Source organism: Corvus moneduloides, chromosome 1, assembly GCF_009650955.1.
Source record: "Corvus moneduloides isolate bCorMon1 chromosome 1, bCorMon1.pri, whole genome shotgun sequence".
Classification (NCBI taxonomy): domain Eukaryota; kingdom Metazoa; phylum Chordata; class Aves; order Passeriformes; family Corvidae; genus Corvus; species Corvus moneduloides.
This window is the reverse complement of record NC_045476.1, coordinates 54,465,183-54,484,740: the sequence shown is the minus strand read 5'-3', so window position 1 is coordinate 54,484,740 and position 19,558 is coordinate 54,465,183. Positions and strand designations below refer to the sequence as shown.

General features: G+C 37.6%; 1 long non-coding RNA gene across 1 annotated transcript in view; it reads right to left on the bottom strand.

The window, feature by feature from the left end:
* Positions 1 to 6,071: 6,071 nt before the first annotated feature.
* Positions 6,072 to 19,558, bottom strand: part of LOC116444574 — a 64,609-nt gene continuing 51,122 nt past the window's right edge. The window contains exons 4-5 of the long non-coding RNA XR_004240387.1: positions 7,279 to 7,418; positions 6,072 to 6,984 (exon numbers count right to left, since the gene is read on the bottom strand). This is a non-coding gene — a long non-coding RNA (uncharacterized LOC116444574). The remainder of the gene's footprint in view (positions 6,985 to 7,278; positions 7,419 to 19,558) is intronic.

Here is a 19,558-nt window from a genome sequence, read left to right as displayed (position 1 = left end):
ATCTGCAAAAGAACACTGCATCTTGTTTCCTACTCATTCCTACTCATCCTCTCTCATCTTCCATTTCTCTCTCTGTCGTAGGTAAAAGTCTTTCAACAGGTTACTGTGATATTTTAGAAATGCCAATACTGCGGTATAGACTACTGCTCTTTCATTTTTGTTCCTTAAAGTCACATTTGTTTGAAAAAATACTTTATCAGCTTCTTCCTCTGTGAAGGAAGACACCTCTGTGTGTCCGCAGGAAGTGGTGTCAGCTCTTAAAGATTTGATCCTGCTGTCCCTGAAATAATTTAAAAGTGTCTGCCGAGATCTGGTACACTGGAATAGCTGCAATGGTAAATCCAACTGGAAGATTGTAAAAATTCAGTGACAGCAACATTGTGGAGTATATTAACTTTCTACTGGGCAGGAGTCCATCCCAGCTATTTTGCTGGGCTTCTTACCTGGCTATGTAGATGAAGGTAAATATTTGCTTACTGTTTCACCACTACCACCACCACAAGCTATTATATCAGTAACATAGAGCTAAACCAGATTTGGAAGAACAACCTGGATTTTTGTCTGCCTTGTGTATCAGCAGGAAAATTGCCAGCTAAACCCTAATTGTGGATTCTTTATGACAGGTAATAATAGGAGATGCAGAGAAGAGCACAGCTTGTATTTCATCTACCATGCTGAGCTGAAAGAGCGAACAGCTTAAAAAAAATGTTTTGATTTGTAAGCAAAGCACATTTTATTTGGGTGTCACCAAGCAAGGATATACAAGGGACTGTACTGTAGAGTGAAGCTGACCCTGGGGAAGTCGATAGGAATTTTCCTAATACTTTAGTGAACCAGGAATTAATTCAATATCTCTTTTCTCAACAACCCACAGCTTTTCAGGCTTATTAAAAAAAAAACCAAACAAACAAACAAGCAACAAAAAAACCCCCAAAACAGAAAAAAACCCCACAGTACCAAACAATACTTGTAAATAATGCAAGAAAGATTTCTTTGCAGAAATATATCTTTGTCAAACGCTCTGCCTTGCAGTGTAGACATGCTGCTCCCACCAGCTTTGTCAGGAGCAGGGCGTACTCACAATGGGAAGAATTTGGCCCCTGAACTTGGTGCCCGTTTAGTGGTTTGGCACACGACCACCAGACCCTTTGGATCTTGTGGCCTTATTCCATCTATGTATTGACTGTAATTTAACATTACATCCTCAGCTAATCTAGCTCTTGATTGATTTCTGAGCAAATCACAACCTTGAATCATAAATGACACTAATTCTTTTCAATGTGTAAGTCCAGCTAGAAGTTTTGTGTGACTGCAGATGGTTTCTAAATCAGCTTTCCCATAATGTGACATAGGATACTGTGTTTTCATTAGTACAATGCAACTTTCCATATAGCCAGTTTTGTGCAGTAACTGGCTCAGTAAATCTCTCATTTAAAGTTGTTCCATAGCCGATGACTGAACTTGGAAACACACAGCAGGGTTTTTAAGATAAGTCTCAGACACGTTTCCTAGACTATGAATCCTTCTCAGGTTAGCAGTTTTAAATATAGTCTGGTTGGGAATGACTTTTGCCCTCACTTCATTGTAGTTGTCAATTATTTAGACAGACATCTGACATTCCTAGGTCTGGTGTCTCTTGTAAAGCCTCATGCCTGGCAGCAGAGAATAGGTCTTTGAGCTCATTCTTTTCTACTTTGCCCCTGCCAAGCTCATGCTCATGCTTTCTTGTAGAAAGTAAGAAGCGATTCTAAAATGTCCCAAAACTGGAATAAAGTCATCTCACCACAAGAATATGTGTCATGGACAAAAAAAGCTAACAGGTAGTGGAACTGTGGACCTAAATCTGCTTTCTGAGTCATAGTATTGATATTCTTATTTTGTATTTATTCTTTTCATTGGCAGTGTAAAGGTGGATTCAATCATCTAAATCTTAAACTAGGTTTTCCCTCCCTGGAATAAATGATTTAAACCAATGCTGTTAATTTTTATTCTGTGGTCTTCCTGGTTAATCTTTGTCTAAACATTTTCATTCCATGGAAAAGTGCTTACTAAGAAAAACTTCAGTTAAGTATGTAAAGAATTTCAATCACATGCATTTTTCAACATGCCACTTCCTTTTTAAAAACATTTTGTATTGATTCTGCAAATTACAGGCGACTTTTTATTTATTTTGAGGACAAATTTTTAGGTGGAGAATACCTTGAGCTAAAGCTTCACAGAAAGTTAATAAAATTCCTATACATAGTTTCAGTATTAACTACTTAAATTATGTATTTTGACGGAATTCAGTTTTTAAATTTTTAGTTTTAATACTAAAATTGTCAGGAAGAATCTTTAATAAAGAAGTTTGCTTCTCATCACTTTTATGAAACCAATTACTCTCAAATCAGCTACTCTGAAGCTGATTTTCTAAGGAGTTTCTTCTTGGGCTTTTCTCCACTAACCTGTGGGACAAACAACAAAGGTATGTGGTAATGGCATGTACTGATCTGAACCCATACCAAAAGACGCACACCGTTGCCCCTCCTGATCCTTTGGAGCCCAGGAGTAGGAAACAGATGGCTGATCCAACTCCCCATGCAGCACTCATTGCAGTCTGTTCTGGCCTAGCTACACTGACTCAGTGGATCCTCGAGGCCTGAGTGAATATTTGATTGTGGTCTTAAAGAGCTAACACTGTTAATTATTGCAGCTGCTAATAGTTTTTGAGCTCTCAGCTTCTTGGAAAAATGGGTCCTGCACTCCGCTGTTGTGCTGCAACTCATTTTGGCCAGTGGAATGTGCTTTGTGTCCACAGAGCATTAATGGGTACCTACTCATGGGTTGGCATAGAGCAATTCTGATAGCATAACTGTTACAAAAATGCCATTTGTTTGTATAAATATGCATCTAATCACCCTAACGATGCTGGCTATACCAGTTTTTCTTGTCAGTAACAGACTTCAATCTCCACCAACAGCTTTGCATTGAACTTCATAACCTTCAGATCGATGGCAGATTGAACATAGCTGTAGGTTGTCTTAATACTAGAGGGGAACAAAAGCCACCTCACCGCTGGTGCCAGCCAGGCTAACCAGGGCTGCCTGGCAGTCAGGCCAGCTCCTGAGCTCTGCGGAGTACATTGTGTCTCCAGTTCCATTAACACTCAACTCCTCTGCTTATGTTCAGGTCCTCATGGACTGCAGGAACACTGCTGAAGAGCAGTAGCCTGCATGAGACTTTGTTGAAGACCAAAGGAGATGAGACTCGTGTTCTGGCAAGCTGTGCCCTGTGGTTCAACTTTATTCTTGAGGAGAACATTGGTCTGGCAACAGCTGCTGTGCCCTTTTCACAAGCACATTAATTGGTTTCCAAAAGCATGGCTTCATGGAACCTGATACTTTGCAATCATGTTGCTAAATGGCCTGTTTGGGGGGATCCTAATGACTGACCTGGGGGAGGATGTTAGGGACTGCTCTGGTCCAGACACAGTCAGCTCCAGCCACCTCGATGGACGCATGGCAGGTCAAAACTCAGTCTGACAGTGTGTGCCAGTCTGTCCAAATCTAGAAATACATCCTCTGAGAGAAGGCAGGTCACAACCACCTCTCCCCCACCAGGTTAGGGAAAAATAAATTTTCCTTGAAGGAAAGTGAAAGAGATAAAAACTATTTATTTAACAAACACATGGGAAAAGGATAATAATGCTAAATGATAAAACCTCCCGCTATACTGAGAGAAACCTGGGGGAAAATTTCAGAGTCCTTCCATAGATCTCTCTACCCCTCCTTGGAGCTGGGACGGGGTGGTGGGCCCACCTCCAGGGCCAAGGCCTCGGTGGAAAGTCCTCCCAATGTATTCTGATGTTGAAACAGTTCAGCAGAGAAAAAAGGAAAAAAATGAAGTCCCAAGAAAAACAAAAGTTCAGCTCTCTGGAGGAAAAGGAGCTGAGAAAAAAAAACCTGCCAAAAGCTGGCTGGAAGGAAGAGCAAGCTGGGTGCTTCCCTTCCCTCTCCCTCTCCTGCCACTCTGAAAAAAATGTCTCTATCTCTGTGTGACCTTGGAACATGAAAGCAAACTGCTTTGAAAAAATTTTGCTCAGTTTTTCCTTCCCCCTCTCAGGCTCAGTGTAAAGGCATAGAAAGGCAAAAAAAAAAAAAAAAAAAAAAAAAAAAAAAGAATCTGGGCATGGGGCAGCGATAGGGGATACACATCATTAAGTCACTCCAAGACACAGTGGAGTTGATGTAGTTGATGTAGCCTCCAAACCAGAGAAGGCTGCAGTGATGCAGTGAAATCATATTTCAGAAATTACAGAAAGTCACAAGGCCAGAGGAGCAGGAGGTGCTTTGTGCTGGAGCAGGGACATCCCCAAGGTAACTGAAGCCCATGCACAACCTGCACCAGAGCATATGCGCCCATTGCAGCCCTCAGCATTTAAATGTTTGTCATCATTGTTTCCCAATACCTGAAACAGTAATTAAACATTGCAAATTAAGTTAAATCCCCCAAGCCAAGTCTGCTTTGCCCATGATAGTAACTGCTGAGTGATTTGTTTTGACCCACAAGCTTTCTCTTGTACTGCCTGTTTTCTCCTCTGTTCTGCTAGAATGTGGGGAGTGAGTGAGTGCATGAGTGAGTGGCTCTGTGTGCTTGGCTGCTAGGTCAGGGCCAACCCACCATGTGATGCTCATTTTTTCTAAGGACTATTTTTTTTCCTGGCTATTTTTTGTACTTTGTGTATATTTTAACACTTTCAAAGTGCAAGAAAGTAGATTTGACAGTAATTCATGACAGAAACAGGGAGAGAGTAGACAGCTTGTTAGTTCTACATACTGCCAGGTGTGTGAGTGAACCTAATGACAGGCATCATGCAAGGTATGAACATATATTTGGGTTCCTTAAATTGAGAGAAAATTTGACTGCTTAAAGATGTATTCATATAAATGAGAGTTACTGACAGAAAGACAAGTATTATTTCCCTGATAAAAATGTTCAAATGTTTCTTCTTCTGTTTTCAGTTACATTTATATAATTTTCATTTCAATTCCAAGTTACCTATGGGGGTTATTTTCTCCTAAGTATATAGATATTAATTCTTGGGAGCAGGTGGCATGCAAACATGCAAGATGACAACTATCAACATCAGGGTAAGATATTGATATTTCAATCCATGTCAAAATTTGGCCAGCCCTTTCTATTCTCTATAGAACAATAACAGTTGAATTCCTCCAACCACAAATTGTGAGATCTTGCTCACTTTTTATTTGAAGACTGCACATGCCCAGGGTTATGCAGTATAGTAGCCTCTTTCTTTTTGAGCTCAGAAAAAATTCAATATAAACAAAAATGCTGCAGCAAATCTGTTCAATGACCCAGAATAACTCTGTATTTTTCTCTCTTTGTTCCTTTTCATATATGATTAGAAAAGCTTTTCCTTTGTCTCTGATGTGCCCTCCGCCTCTGTTTATCCTTGCCTTTTAGTTATTTCACTCTGTAATTGCACTTTTCTTATTCTGAGGATTCTCTTGTCATGGCATCTTTATTATGTAAGGAGAGGTGGTCTGAAAGTAATAATCACAACTTTGTGAAAGTCATGAGCTGCACAATTTGTTTGAGAATACTAAATTTTTTAATTTTTTTTTTTTTAACTGAGCTCTAGAAGTAGTCTTCCATCAGTAATTGTCCATCTGGAGACATTGTTGTGCAGTCACTCTGAAATACAAAGAAATATCTTTATTTAAAAAAGCCCTATATTTCACAGAACATTCCCCATCACCAAGATCCCATACAGTTGAACTGACGGGTTAGAAATCTAAAGAAAGAGGGAAGAGGCATCTACTATAAAAATCTCTCCTGAAAAGAGTGGTAAAGTTACAAAGAACATGACAAAAAGAAGGTTTGGAGCCAGTAAGGATTTGCCTTACCTTTGTGAAAAAGGGAGAAGTATTGGAAGGGTTTAATTTTTTTTTTTTTTTTTTTTTTTTTTTTTTTTTTTTTTTTTTTTTTTTTGGTTTCTGTTAATAAGTAGCTCTTCCTTTTCGTAATTAAATCTGTCTAAATACACATGGGCTTCAGGCACCTGATGATGGTGATGATGGTAATAATAATGCTGTTTGCTATGTGTGTAATTAAAAATCCTACACTGATATTTTGCAATGTTATTTCTAGAAAGCCTTAAATAAACTCCAAGGCAAATTAGAAGCTATATATACTTCATAAGGCTTAAAAAATGTTTTAAGCACACCAAGTGCTCCAGTCATTTTTTTCAGTGTCTTCAGGCAAGGTGGTTCACCTCAAAGCATCCAAAGTGCACAGCAAGAGATTGTGGGATATTTCTTGCTGATTCAGATGGGGTGCAACACGCTCAGTCTTGATCTGGCCAAATAACAGAATGATTGCTTGGTGCTGTGCTGAGATACAAGAATTTCATTCTCTCCTCTTCGGTAAAGCTCATCCTCTGGTATTTTCTGGATATTTTCTTGGCCTTGCAAATCTCTTGACTCTGTGCTCACTGTTTATTTTGGTGAAATTGCTAAACATCAAGCTCCCATTGCCTGCTTTTTTCCCTAGTTTAGTGAACGATATCAACGGTGCAATTTGGTTTTCTACCAGGTGACAGAACTGAAAGAACAGAAAGAAACTGTATTTTCTCATGGTAACTTTTTAATTTAAATACAAGTCCACTTAACTAATCACATTTATTTGTATTCTTCTTGGACACTAGGTTTCTAGTTTGGTAGAGTTAATGGAGTATGCACATTAAAAATTAATGAAATCAGCATGAACAAATACAATAAATAACTTCTTTGTTTGCCTGGCCACGTAATTTTGTAGACTTTTCTTCTGTTTACTTAAATGCAAGAAGTGAAACATTCACAGTATTAATCCTATGTGGTTGTGGGGATAAATGGTTTCTCTACATTACCATGATGATGGAGGCTTATTGCCAGACTTCCAGTTCTTCATGCATTACAATGCACAAGCAGTAGAGCTTTGACAGTGCTGTCAGAGTATAAAATAATTATTAAAAAAAAATTAGTCAAGTGGAATTCTCAAAATGTCAACCCAAGATAAACTATTTATCTATATTGAACGCAGACAAATATTCTGCTTTTGGAGCATAAGTAAATGCTTTGAGACAAGGACTCAGTGGGAAATTCTGATGGTACTAGAACAATGCCAAAGTGGGAAAAAAGTCCTTCAGGCCTGACTTTATGGGGGTGTGGACACACAGTAGGATGTGTTTTGGATGACATCAGAATGAAAATCATAAACATTGACAGCTGCCCACAGTACCTGCTGTTATAGCTAAGAGCAATCAGATGGCTGACAGGATATGCGATTTTTCAGGACCTCTCCTTTTAGAGGCTCACTGTGGTTCTTCTGGCCTTGGTGGAAGGACTGTTTTATCAATGGCAAGTGTTTTGGTAATCCAGCTGGAGAAGACATAAAAATTTTTAGACAGAGTCTGACAGGGCTCCCAAGAAAAGTTGCCTCTGCAGAAAAGAAGTTAGACTGAATGAAGGGGACAGGCTTTTCTCTGTGTTACTCAGGAGATCAAAGATCTGTCTGGATAGCCAGATTGGGCTGTAAATTACATTGGGTACTCTTCTTGCCTGAACAAGTCTTTCTAAATAGTACTGGAGATAAGCCAGAGGGATCAGTAATTGTAGGCTGGCCTGAGAAACAATCAGTTCTCTCTGACGGCTCACAGCAAGCTAACAAAAGGTTTTCTGCAAGCCTTTGCTTATTCCGAAGCAGGTAACTCTCTTGAATGCTGGAGAAATAGAGCTACTGTGTTAGAAGTTTCCTACTAGCTCCTTCTTCCTTTGTGGATCATCAGTGTATTTATCGCTTTCTGAGAGTGACTATGTAAATCAGAAGTGCAGCTTGAGCAAAACACAGTGAGAATCAACTGGGAGATCTGCCACAAATCTCAGTGAGGTTGCAATAAATGATGATCAAAGCAGGCAACTATTATCGACCCCAATAACACTGCAAATTAATCACTGTCTCTACAGAAGAAATAGCTCTAATTGTCATGCCAGCTCCTTAACATTAGGTTTAGAGTTCGGCTAAAATCCAATCCTTAAGAAAATATTTGAACTTCATATCCTGCAACACCAATTCAGCTGGACAATTTCAACCATCACAACATACCTGCAAAAGAATGGATTTTGAATGATAAATCCAACATATTTTGTTGCAGATGAAGGGAGAATGAAATGCTGGTTGGGGGCACTTTCCTCAATTCCTCTCCCTCAAATGTGTCCTGGCTAGGAAGAAGCGCATGGTGTATACAAGGCCATACTGACCATTTTATGTAACACCCAGCCTCAGTTTTTAAAATTCCTGTCTTGAGAAGTCCTAATCAAGTTCAAAAAGTGAGGAAAAAGTATTTGTTAGTAGAACAATCTCTCAAAGATAAGGATGAATATATAAAAGAAGAAAAACCTCCAGAATTTTCTCCATACAAAGATGAATAAAAAAAATCTTCAGCCTAGAGCAGTCAACATCCCCCTTTGTTTTTATTTTGTTTGGTACCACAAAAGAATCAATAGAGCCCTGGGAGAAGGATACTGGGTGTACAGTATGAGTTGTGCTCTACTTTTCTAAACTACAAAATAATTGTTAAAATGAAAAACTTGCAACATTACTTCAATCACCAAGGACATCCTCCAGCTCAGTGAATCTGTCAACAAAGCTACAAACTACAGGATTTTACATTTTGGGGAAGAAAAATGAAACAGAAAGCTTCTAATTTAAGCAGGTAGACGAAAAGAAGGAGGTTGTAGTCTCTAGCAGGAGAATTCCAGGTAGCATAATTTACAGAAAAATGAAAAAGTCTGAACAGGAGAGTAAGTATCAGAATAAAATACTATCTAATAAAATCATATTTAAATGCATCAATCCTGAACAACAGCAGAGAACACTTCAGAAAGCATTTCTGGTATCATCACTCCAAAGGTCACAATGCAAAACCATGACATACATTTTCATGCAGTCTTGTATATGTAATAGCTTTATCTGAGACAAAGCAGAACTCCAGATGGAGTTGTATGGTATAGCTTGACTCATGAAAGGTGTTCCTCCTATATTTGTGCACATACATATTTGTGCATAGTAAGTCTTTTCTATGTAGCACACATAAAAATATTGACAAGGAATTATCTCTAACAGTAAAACGAACTGAGGGGAAAACATGCATCAAATTCAAAGTTAATATAACTGCATTATTGTCTGCAAAGTCATACCACTTTGTGATATTTACCTGAATTCAATTACAGCAGAGATTAATATAAAACAAGGTCTAATTCACTGAGAGCTTAAGAACTAAATGTGCAGGTATGTTAAACCTGCATGTATCTAATTAAAGCAGATTAATAGAGAAAGAGATGAAGATGCAACCAATATCCCACTAACGTCTACAGCTAACAATGGAATGCTAAATGTTTTGAACTCATGCTTAGCTGCCATAAGTATAAATTTACACCACACAGGGACCTACATTTTTATTTATCACAATGCCCAACATTCTAAGCAATTTGTTTCTAATTTAAGTGTATAAGTTTGCTTCTGCTCTAGTGTTTATTAATGCAAGTCATAGAACTGAAGTAAAATGTACAGCTTTGAGTAGATGTGGCTGGATTTTTGGATGAAGCAAGAGCAGTGACTGCAGACTTCCAGGCTGCAAAGTAATTCTGGGGATATTGGAAGCCTGTGAACATGAGACAGATGTGCTCACTTGGCAGCAAAGAAGGTCAGCAGTATCCAGGAGCATATAAACACAAGTAGAGTCAGCGGATGGAGGGAAGTAAGTACGCCCCTTTACTTAGCACTCATTAGAGCACAAATCATTAGATCTAGATATTGCATCAACTGTTGGGATCCTCACGACAAGAAAGATGCTGATAAATTGGAATGAGGTCAGTGTAGGGCCACCAAGATGTTTGCAGGCTGCAGGATTTGGCCTTGTGAGGAGAGGCTGACAGAACTGGCCTTGTCCAATTTGGAGAAGAGATAGCTCCTGGAAGCCCCCACTTGGGCCTGGAGAGACGCTATTGGGAATGTAAGTCAGGCTCTTCACAGCTGTATGTACAGTTGTGCATAGTGGGAGGCTGGGAGGCAACGGGCACAAGATGAGAGGCTTCAGAGAGCTCTTCAGGCTGGATATAACACAGATAAAAAAAGATTGATCATGAAAATAGTTGAGCAGTGGAACAGGGTGCCTAGAAAATTTGTACTGTCTGTACACCTGGAAGTTTTCAATATGAGGCTGGACACAGACCTGGAACAGCATGGTCTGATCTCTGAGCTGGTCCAGTTCTGAGCAGGAGTTTGTGTAAGAGACTTCCTGAAGTCTCTTCCTGACTTGTATTGCCATTTGATTTTAGGGCGGCTTTCAATATGCGTTCGTGAGAATATGAGGAAGGAAATATTTCCTATTGCAGATTCTTGCTTATCAACACAAAGGTCCCTGGTCTGTCTTGTGTCGTTTATTTTAGTCTTTTCTTTTCCCCTGAGGAAAGTTCTGCCATTCAGGAAGCAAATCTTAGTAATAAAACTGAAAAACTCAAGCTTGACTTCCTCAAACTGAATTAGAAATGATTCATCATTAGTTTAAACAGACCCAAGTCAGTATTTTATATAATTATACAAATATTCACCATGAAAGAGTTGAATCTGAGATGATTCAGTACATAGATCACCTAGTATGATTCTGCCCCAATCCTGGATGAGTACATTAATCTTAGTCAGGCATGAATATTTACAGTAACAAAGGATAAACTTTTGTTTTTAAAATATTTTTTCATCCTCTCTTAGAAGTCACTGTACTGGTAAACAGAATGAAACTGGATTCATTTATCATAATATTTGCAAAGAAGTGACAAAAATGGAAACATTGAAAAATGAAGCAGTTGAAAAATTTCTTAAAGTCCCTCAGACTATTCTGATTTTAGAAGTTTTAGTTGGTGTTCAATGATTGTTAACTTGTGCACATGGCAGGAAGATCAAGGCTCATTGCTCTTTCAGCTCAGAAAGTCATGAGACAGGCAAGGATGGAACTATGCAGTCAAATACTTTAGCAGTCTGCTTTTACTGGCCTTATTACCACTTTTATAAATATATATAATGTATATCACTGGAAGAAAAAGAAAAAAATCTGATGATGAATGGCTTATTCTTTTAAATATGTCAACTGTTAAGGAAATCTCTGGATAAGATTAAACTACATAGAAAACTCTTATCTGTATCATCTACTCTTTCCAGTTTTCTCATACGGCCTTTCTTTTCATTCTAATAATCCCAATGATTTTAAGTCATCAAGGGTATAAGTTTATGTAATTTTCCTATAATAATTTCATCTGAAGGTTATTGAATATCTAGGAACTGTTACCATGGGGAAATAAAAGTAGAATAATTCAAATACAACTTGAAAACATGAAGGGCTACTCTAGAGAATTTCACATGGTGCAGAGTAATCCATTGCAATGAATATTTCAAAGTGGAAATTTAAGGCTACAGTTGTAAAAGATTCACATAACATTTATAAAGAGTCAGCCTAAACTGCAAGTGTCACTCTTTCTTAAATGCAGTGCACAGCCATGCAAGTTTCAGGATTTGGGAATTTTCCTCTTTTCAGTTTGCCATTACGGTCAAGCCACAAAAGACAATCTAAAAAGACAGGAAGCATGGAAACAGATGTTCCAGCTATAAAATATAAAAGGAGGTGTGGAGAGGAGGAAAAGAGTGAGTTACAATATGGCAAAATTGGCATATTATGTTTATCAAGTGTATTAAAAGATAGGGAAGGGGCAGAGGAACAAACTGGTCAGGGACATGTCAGCATGGTTACTACCAGAGTTTTCATCTGCTAATTCTATCTCTTATTAACACTTGATCCACATGTCAATTCCTCTGCAGAATAATATAGTGTGGTGGGCTATTTAGAAGTTGATTACTGATCACAAATGAAAAGCAATTGAGATTTTCATTTTAAAAAGTAACAAAATGAAGGAAAAGCATTTAACTGCAAAATCAGATCCATAAGAGTGAGGAAATCCAACCCACTGACTTTGATGCCTGACTTTCATGTTGAATTCCTGCAAGGACAGAAAAGGTAAAGGGCTTCAGGTGCTGTGGCTACCGAGCAGAATTTATTCCACGGTTGTCTCCTATAATTTACAGTACACAGAGCCAGATTCTCTCCTCAACCTACATCCAGTTGGTGCAGAAGATATTAATTATCACTGAAAGTGAACTGTATATACTGCAGGTATTTTAGTTTGCTGCTAAAAGCTGGCCTGTACATAACCTAGGGCAGCCACAGGGCTGCCCTAATTTATGGCAGCTTCTTAACACCCAAACATAGTGAATTAGAGCTCCTTTCTGCTTCTCATCTTGATCAGGTATAAATAGAATATAGACAGTTGTGCCCAGCCAAAGGAAAGAAGACAAACAACTTATCTGGGATAATCTTCATACCAACAGAGGCAGCCTAAATTGGCTATTTTGTCTGAAAGTGGTCAGATAAACTGACCCAAGGGATAGAAAAACACCAAATCAAAATACCTGAAGTACAAACATGGCCTGAATATAACCTAGGAAGTTTGGTTTGTTTTCTGAAGCCATGACCTGAACTGAACCATCTAACAGGATGGTCCCATATTTGTAAGAATAAACAAATAAAAGCCATGACATTCTTGGTTCCAGTAAAGTCTGTTTTCTTCCTGGGCTGGTATTGAAAGATTTTACATACAGCTGCTGTACATAGGCAGCTGCCAGTTTAGTCAGCATTTGGGAATCCCCAGATGCCATAAGAAAGGACAAAGCTTTTTCACAACTGCAATAGTTCTGTGCTGAAGAACATTTCTAGGAGAGCTAGGACAATACTTCAATTTACTTGGGGACTTGTTCATCACTGTACTAAAATCACTGAAAACATCCAACCAGCCAAGTGAGTGAAAACCAAAGCTGTATAACTCCATTGATCAAGCCACAGCATGGCCCAGGAAGTGATAATTGAATCAATATGACAAGCAGGTCAAAAGAGCCTGATAGTTTTGGCTTCTTCTGAGGAAAGCAGTGAATCATTTTAAGACAAAAGTTGCCTAATTTCTTGTCCACTCTTATAGCAGAATGAAAACCCAGTCCACAGCCTTTACTAGGGAAACAAAATCCTGAAAAAACAAAAACAAGTGTCATCATGATGTCTTGAGTTTTGGACGTAAATCTTAAAAACAACTGGTCTGAATTGCCAGTAAATGTGTGCTTCCTATGCACAGTAAATATGGAATGTTATTCAATTAACACCTGCTGTCCTATATCATCAAAAATTTTACAATCCCTTTTCATCAGAATGAATAGCTATAGAGAGGAACACTAGTGGAAAAGCAGACCTTTAGGTAGAATATTTAATTTCATTTCGTCTTAAGTATCTTATATGGCATCTTATATCTTTTAGACCTACAGTAGAATCAGACATTTAGATTGCAGGAAACTTCATTCCCTCACTCCAGATTCCTCATTGTCTAACTACCATATCCTTTCATTGGTTATTTTTGACTTATGGGGAACATTTTTTTTCAGACTACTGTTGAAAATATTTGATTTCTCAGTGCTTTGCACCATTAAAGGAAGATAGCCATCAGCTTTGCCCAGATTTCATTCTTTCTTACACCAAAAATATATCTTTGAAATAAATGTATCTCTCTTCTAATAATGAAAACAACTATCCCATTCAGCATCTGATTTTTGGAAGGTTTCTGGAACTCCTGCATTAAATCATGCTCTAGAGCTAATGTCCTCTTACTGTCGTTCTTTTAAGTATGGCTGGCACTGTTCTTAGACAACAGCCAAAAACTTCTGCTGTTCAGTTTACAATGCCATGTAGACATGTGCATTTTTCCTCTGGTCATCTAATACCTTCATTGTGAGAGGTCTGCCTGGATCTGTACACCAAAGTGTGCAGCTTCTTTAAATGCTTTCACTTGAGACTAACAGAATGTTAGGGGCAGCCAGCTTGCTGTCTGCAGCCAATAGATGAGAGCCTCTAGAGGAGGGCCTTCTGCTAAGCAGGGATTTGTGAGTAACCCTGGCCTTCAGCATTGCACAGAGAGCATTTTTATGCTGTTATTTTCTTCGCAAATGTACGTGTAGGGGTGGTAGATAGTTCTATACTTGGCTGTCCTATCTAGGATGTTGGTAGTCTTCCTGTTCAATGAGAAGCAGGTTTTTCTTCTGTTACATTGCATAAGCATTTACATTAATGGTTCACTAATGAACTCCAGTGCAATTTGGTTCCCTATATACATAAAAGGATGGAAAGAAAACTTTCTACCAACACCTCTATTATTGTCCCCAAGCCCTTTTGCTTCAGGAGCTTAGGACAATATGAAATATGCAGGATAGGTTTTAATATTAATCAGATGGTGTGATTGTAATACTACCAGTTACTGAGAAATGGCTAATTTTTCAGAGAAGTGGCAAAAAAAAACCTATGGGAGAGCAGAAGTTGAAAAAGAAAAGAATATAAGTTATAAAATTGATGTCACAGATAAAAAGTAAATCTGCAGTTCCACAGGAATCCCTGTTCAGCCATTCAGAAGAAATACTTCTGAAGCAGCACAAGCTGGCATTGGACTTTTTGAAAAATTTGAAAGTACTTTTTCCATTTGTATTTAATTTGTCTCATAAATCCTTAATTCAAACACATTGAGGGGGGCTTTGCAAATTTCAAATTTAAGTCTAGAGAAAGAGTCAAGTGAGAAGCATAATAAAAAAGAAGTTCTTTCAAGAGAGGCACAGAACAGGTAAATGTATCAGTGTGCTGAGTGATGGGGAGGATATGAAAGGAGGAAAGGAGAGAAGACAAAGGAAGATATTCTAAATTTTAAACAATCTCTTTGTGGCATGATGTTCAGGGACCAACACAGAGATAAGTGCTGACATCCTGAATGTGTGCCATGCAATTCAAATTTTCCTTCTATTGTCATCTAAAATGGCTTCTGCAACAATTGATTCTGGCCAACACAATCTATTTGAATACTAAACTATATAAGGTAGAAAGTCAGTTATCTTTGTATTTAAGGCATCTACATTTATTTCCATGGTAGTAGAGTAGCTAACAATACACCTCAAACTAGCATTTCAGTATGGTAGTTTTGTGCTTAGTTTGTTTGGATTATCTTTTTAAATTTTACATTACCATTTCCAATTAAGCAAATAACAGTATTTTTCAACTAAGTTCAGTGAAAACGGTGAAAAAAAAATGTTGGTTACTTTTGTTTTACACTTCCACAGATGCAAGCAAATTTTCACCCAATGCCGAACTCAATTGTAAACTCTTTAAAACACGTTGAAACATTGCAGAGCAGAATTCAAAATGACACAGGCTTTTAAGCAATGAAGATTCAGGAAAGACTGAAAGAATATTTGCCTAAAAGCTTGGGTGAGAAATGTTTCCCCATTGTGAGAAGAGTTGCTGAGATTTGTTTTACATTTCATCACAATGAGCTCAGCATAACTGTAAAGATTTTCAGACTGGTTACAGCTCTGACAGGAACACTATCACTGTCAATTATTTCACCCATAATGCCAGAAAAATAGAAAAAAAAAAAGACAAGAATGAGACATGAAATTCCAATGAAGTCTTTGGATACTTGTGGGTTTGGGATTTTATCTGTTTCACTAGTTGTACCTGTGATGACTGGATTTGAATTTAAGTGTATTTTTTCCTCACAGCTTTCATGAGTGGCTTGGCTTGTTTTTTTTAAGAATAGGAGCATCATGAGTTCTTCAATTTTCTAGTTGTATCACGAGAGTGACAAAAGCCTGTAAAGCTAAGGAAAACGAAAAGAAATTATAAAATTGTTTAAATGTGAGATACCTATCTTTCACACTTACACTTTGCTACAGAAAACAGAAAAATTAAATCAGTGCAACAGGCATATTTCGAATATATACTTGCTTTGAGCTTAGCAAGAAATTTCACACAAGGAGAGAAGATGATTAATGATGAATATGTAACAAAGAACTCTTTCCATATGACAAAACAATTCTCTCCTAGAAATTTTTGTTATCATTCTGCAAGGGAAGTAAGAGAGGTTATTCCTTCCTGTAATACAAGAAGTCCATGGACCTGCCTCAGAAAAAGAGGGAAATATATATAAAATGTTTGAAAGCAGTTGGTGTAGATTTCTGAGAGCAACTGGAACTGGGTTCTGCTAAAAAATGCAGCAAAATGCTCCATAAAAATTCACTTATTTATGCCAAAATACCAGCAAACTCAGCGGCCAATCACTTTGAACCTGAATGATGATCTGCATGTCACCAGTTTGGTGACACTTTTTTCACTCTCTTCAGTAAATTATATTTCAAAATATAAACTTGCAAGATGCCAGTTCCTGTACATGCAACTTCCAAAATAAAGCAATGTGGTATGAGTCATGATTTCTACACAAGGTAAGTTCAGAAACAAAAGATTAGAGAGCAGGTCTCCTAGGACCAATAGGCCTACAGAACCTCACAGGTTACTGTCTCTAGATCTGAGTTCAAAGGCAGTGCTTCAAGTGTTTCAAAGAATGTCTTTGACTTCTGTAGAAATAAAATTCACTTTCTTTTAAGAAGAGTCCTTCAAATTGCTATACATGTAAATGCTCTTTACAAATATTTGAAGAGATACCAATTGAGTACTTTATTTTTGGTCCTGTTAATACCTGCTTGTCTGTTGTTTTGCTCTCTTTTATGTGTGGGCATGAATAGATGAATTAGAGAAGAGCACACAGTCAGTAGTGCTATGAAACATCATAGTTTTCTTCCCAATCCTCATTTAATACGTGAGCTAACAATAGAAGAAAAATTGGCATTAAAGGATATTCTTATTAAGAGAAATACAGCAAGCAAGCAGTTTTGCTGTTTACTGTTTGATGGAATTAAATACAACTGGTTTTAAAAGCTTTAGTCACACAGTCATTTGTATTAGTGTTGTCTTAAATTTGTCTTGCATTTTCATTGGCATGGTAGGTGACTGCAGTGCCTACATCATAGTTTGATGTAATTTAGGGCAATTAATATTTCAAGGTTGATTTAGTTGGGATTGATGATGATTTCTTTTCAGGCTAGCATGCTCTCCCCAGATGGTTCAAACTACTGCCTCAGTGCTGGTCTCTCTACAGATTTGGGAAGTCTTGATGCATGCAAAAATTTACCATATGCATGTATTTTCACAACATTGCAGCTTTTCTAGGCAGAGATGATGGTTTGATGTGTGAAGGCTGGAAACCAGACCTTTGGTGCTAGCTTCAGTGTTCCTGAAACTATTTTTGTACTCCTGACCAAACAAGTGTTGATGCTGTCTGTATATGTTACCCACCCGTGCTCATGTGCTGTGTGGAGCTGTTGAGAAATGAGGGTCACAGTAGCTGCTACCCACAGAGAGACTACCTGCTTCACCTTCATTTTGAACTATGCTCTTCCTGCCTCTCATCTTATTGACATCCAGTGCAGCCGGTATCTGTGACAGTGACCCAGGACCAAAACATGCTGTACACGATTGTCACATTAATCTTCTAGTAATCTGTGTTTTGATCATAATTCCATAACCAGTATTTCAGATTGAAGCCTGTTAATGCTTTGTTATGAGGACATAAATTTGTTTGTACAGAAGTTTGTACAGAAGCTCACCTAAGTAGCCTAGCTATGCAGGTGGAAAGACTGGGCTCTGGAAGGGTGTCTCAGTGTTGACTGCATATTTAAATGTAGAGCTGCATGTTTAAAACCAGCTGGGCCTTAGCTGTGACCCAGAAAGCAGTGTCATAGCACACAAACATCTTCCCAAACAAAGCTCAGGGAGTGGTATGCTGCTTTACACTGACAAATGATGAACTGATAATGTTTTCATAATTGCAATCCTTTCAATATGAGGGCAAGTTAATGATATTCTACTTCTACCTAGCTAAAAATCATGCTAAAGGCTCTTCATTAACAGGTATTAAGGTTTTCAGAAAGAGCAGTCTCTGATCATGTCTTATTGTATTTATGATGACGATATTCTGTCTTTAAGAGTTTGCAAATGTCCTTTTCTTGAGACATAATTTAGAGGGTTAGTTGAAATCTTTTAGAACTGCACTTTTCAGTGATACAGTGAGGTTATCTGTAAATGCTACCTTTTGTTTTGTTTCTGTGCTCAAAAGTTCATAATTACAAGGTTGGCAATTTTAAAAATTTTATGGAAAAGTGAGTTCTGAGCTGCAGACTTATGAACACAGCAGCAATTTCATAAAATTCACTGTGAGATTATAGTGTAGCCGAGACATCAATTCCTGAGAGATTTAAAAACCTGTCCAGAAGCATTCATTTTTTCAGATGTAATAATGTTAAATGTGAAGATTGAGTCATTAATGTATGAGTAACTCATTCTGTGAAGTTTTTTACAAAACCATTTTCAGGTTATTATGATTTCCCCTTATGCAGAGGTATGAAACCAGTCAGATATCTATTGTATGAATGACTTAGCAGAAAGCATGGTTTGACTGGAATATTAAGACAAGGTAGATGCTATTAAAATGCTTCATCTTTGTTATCAAGTTATCTAGGTGAGGTGAAGAAGGAAGAAAAGAGAGAGGCTTATTGATGAAGCACTAATGCTAAAAATTAAAAAGAAAAAAGCACTATTATTATTATTATTATTATTATTATTATTGCTACTACTACTACTAACATTATTGCTATTATAATTGTTGGTTGCTATACATTCAGGGAAAGCTGAACAGTAGTCAGCCTGTGATTTGAAAAACATTGCTAACCTAGTTCTAGTACTATTTGCATTAGCTGCCTGATCAACACACTGAATTTTTTAACATTGAGTCATAGGTTACAGGTTTTACAAAGTGCTAGGAAAAAAATTCTCATGATCGACTAAAGCAGTAGCTCAGTTCTGAATGAAGGGAACAAGCTGAAATTATATTAGTTGCTGCATGGCTGTATGCCATCCCTAGACATACCCAAATCAAATCCTAAACCTAAATGACCCAAGCAGTCACTTGTTCCTGAGAATTGTAATAACTTCTTTGACTATTCAGTATGAATTGTCTTGGAGGAATCATTTATTAACTGGACCTCTGCTGACTACAAAAGTGTTTTAGGCACCTTACTCACACGCAGTTACATACACTTAAATGCATAAATTAGGCATTTTAATTTCATCCTGAGTTCTACCTGAAATAATTTATATGGACTATCCATGTACTTCCTCAAAAGCAGTGGTTCCAAAATGACAGCAGCTCACTTTTTCTTATATCCAATCCTACCTCATGCCACAGATTGAAGGGTACCTCAAAAAACCAAAAACAAACAAAACCGAACCAAACCAAAACAAAACCCCACAAAACTATAAACAAACCTAAAATCTCGTAAGTACAAATAATATTGTCCTAAATTTAGCCCTGACATGTTTTTTAACCACAATATGAAAATGAATCTTAATCTCTTTGTATTATTTACCCCAAACTCCAGATTTAACTCTGGCGCAGTATAATGGAAGTGATGGAAAGTCACTTACCATATTACTTCCTTT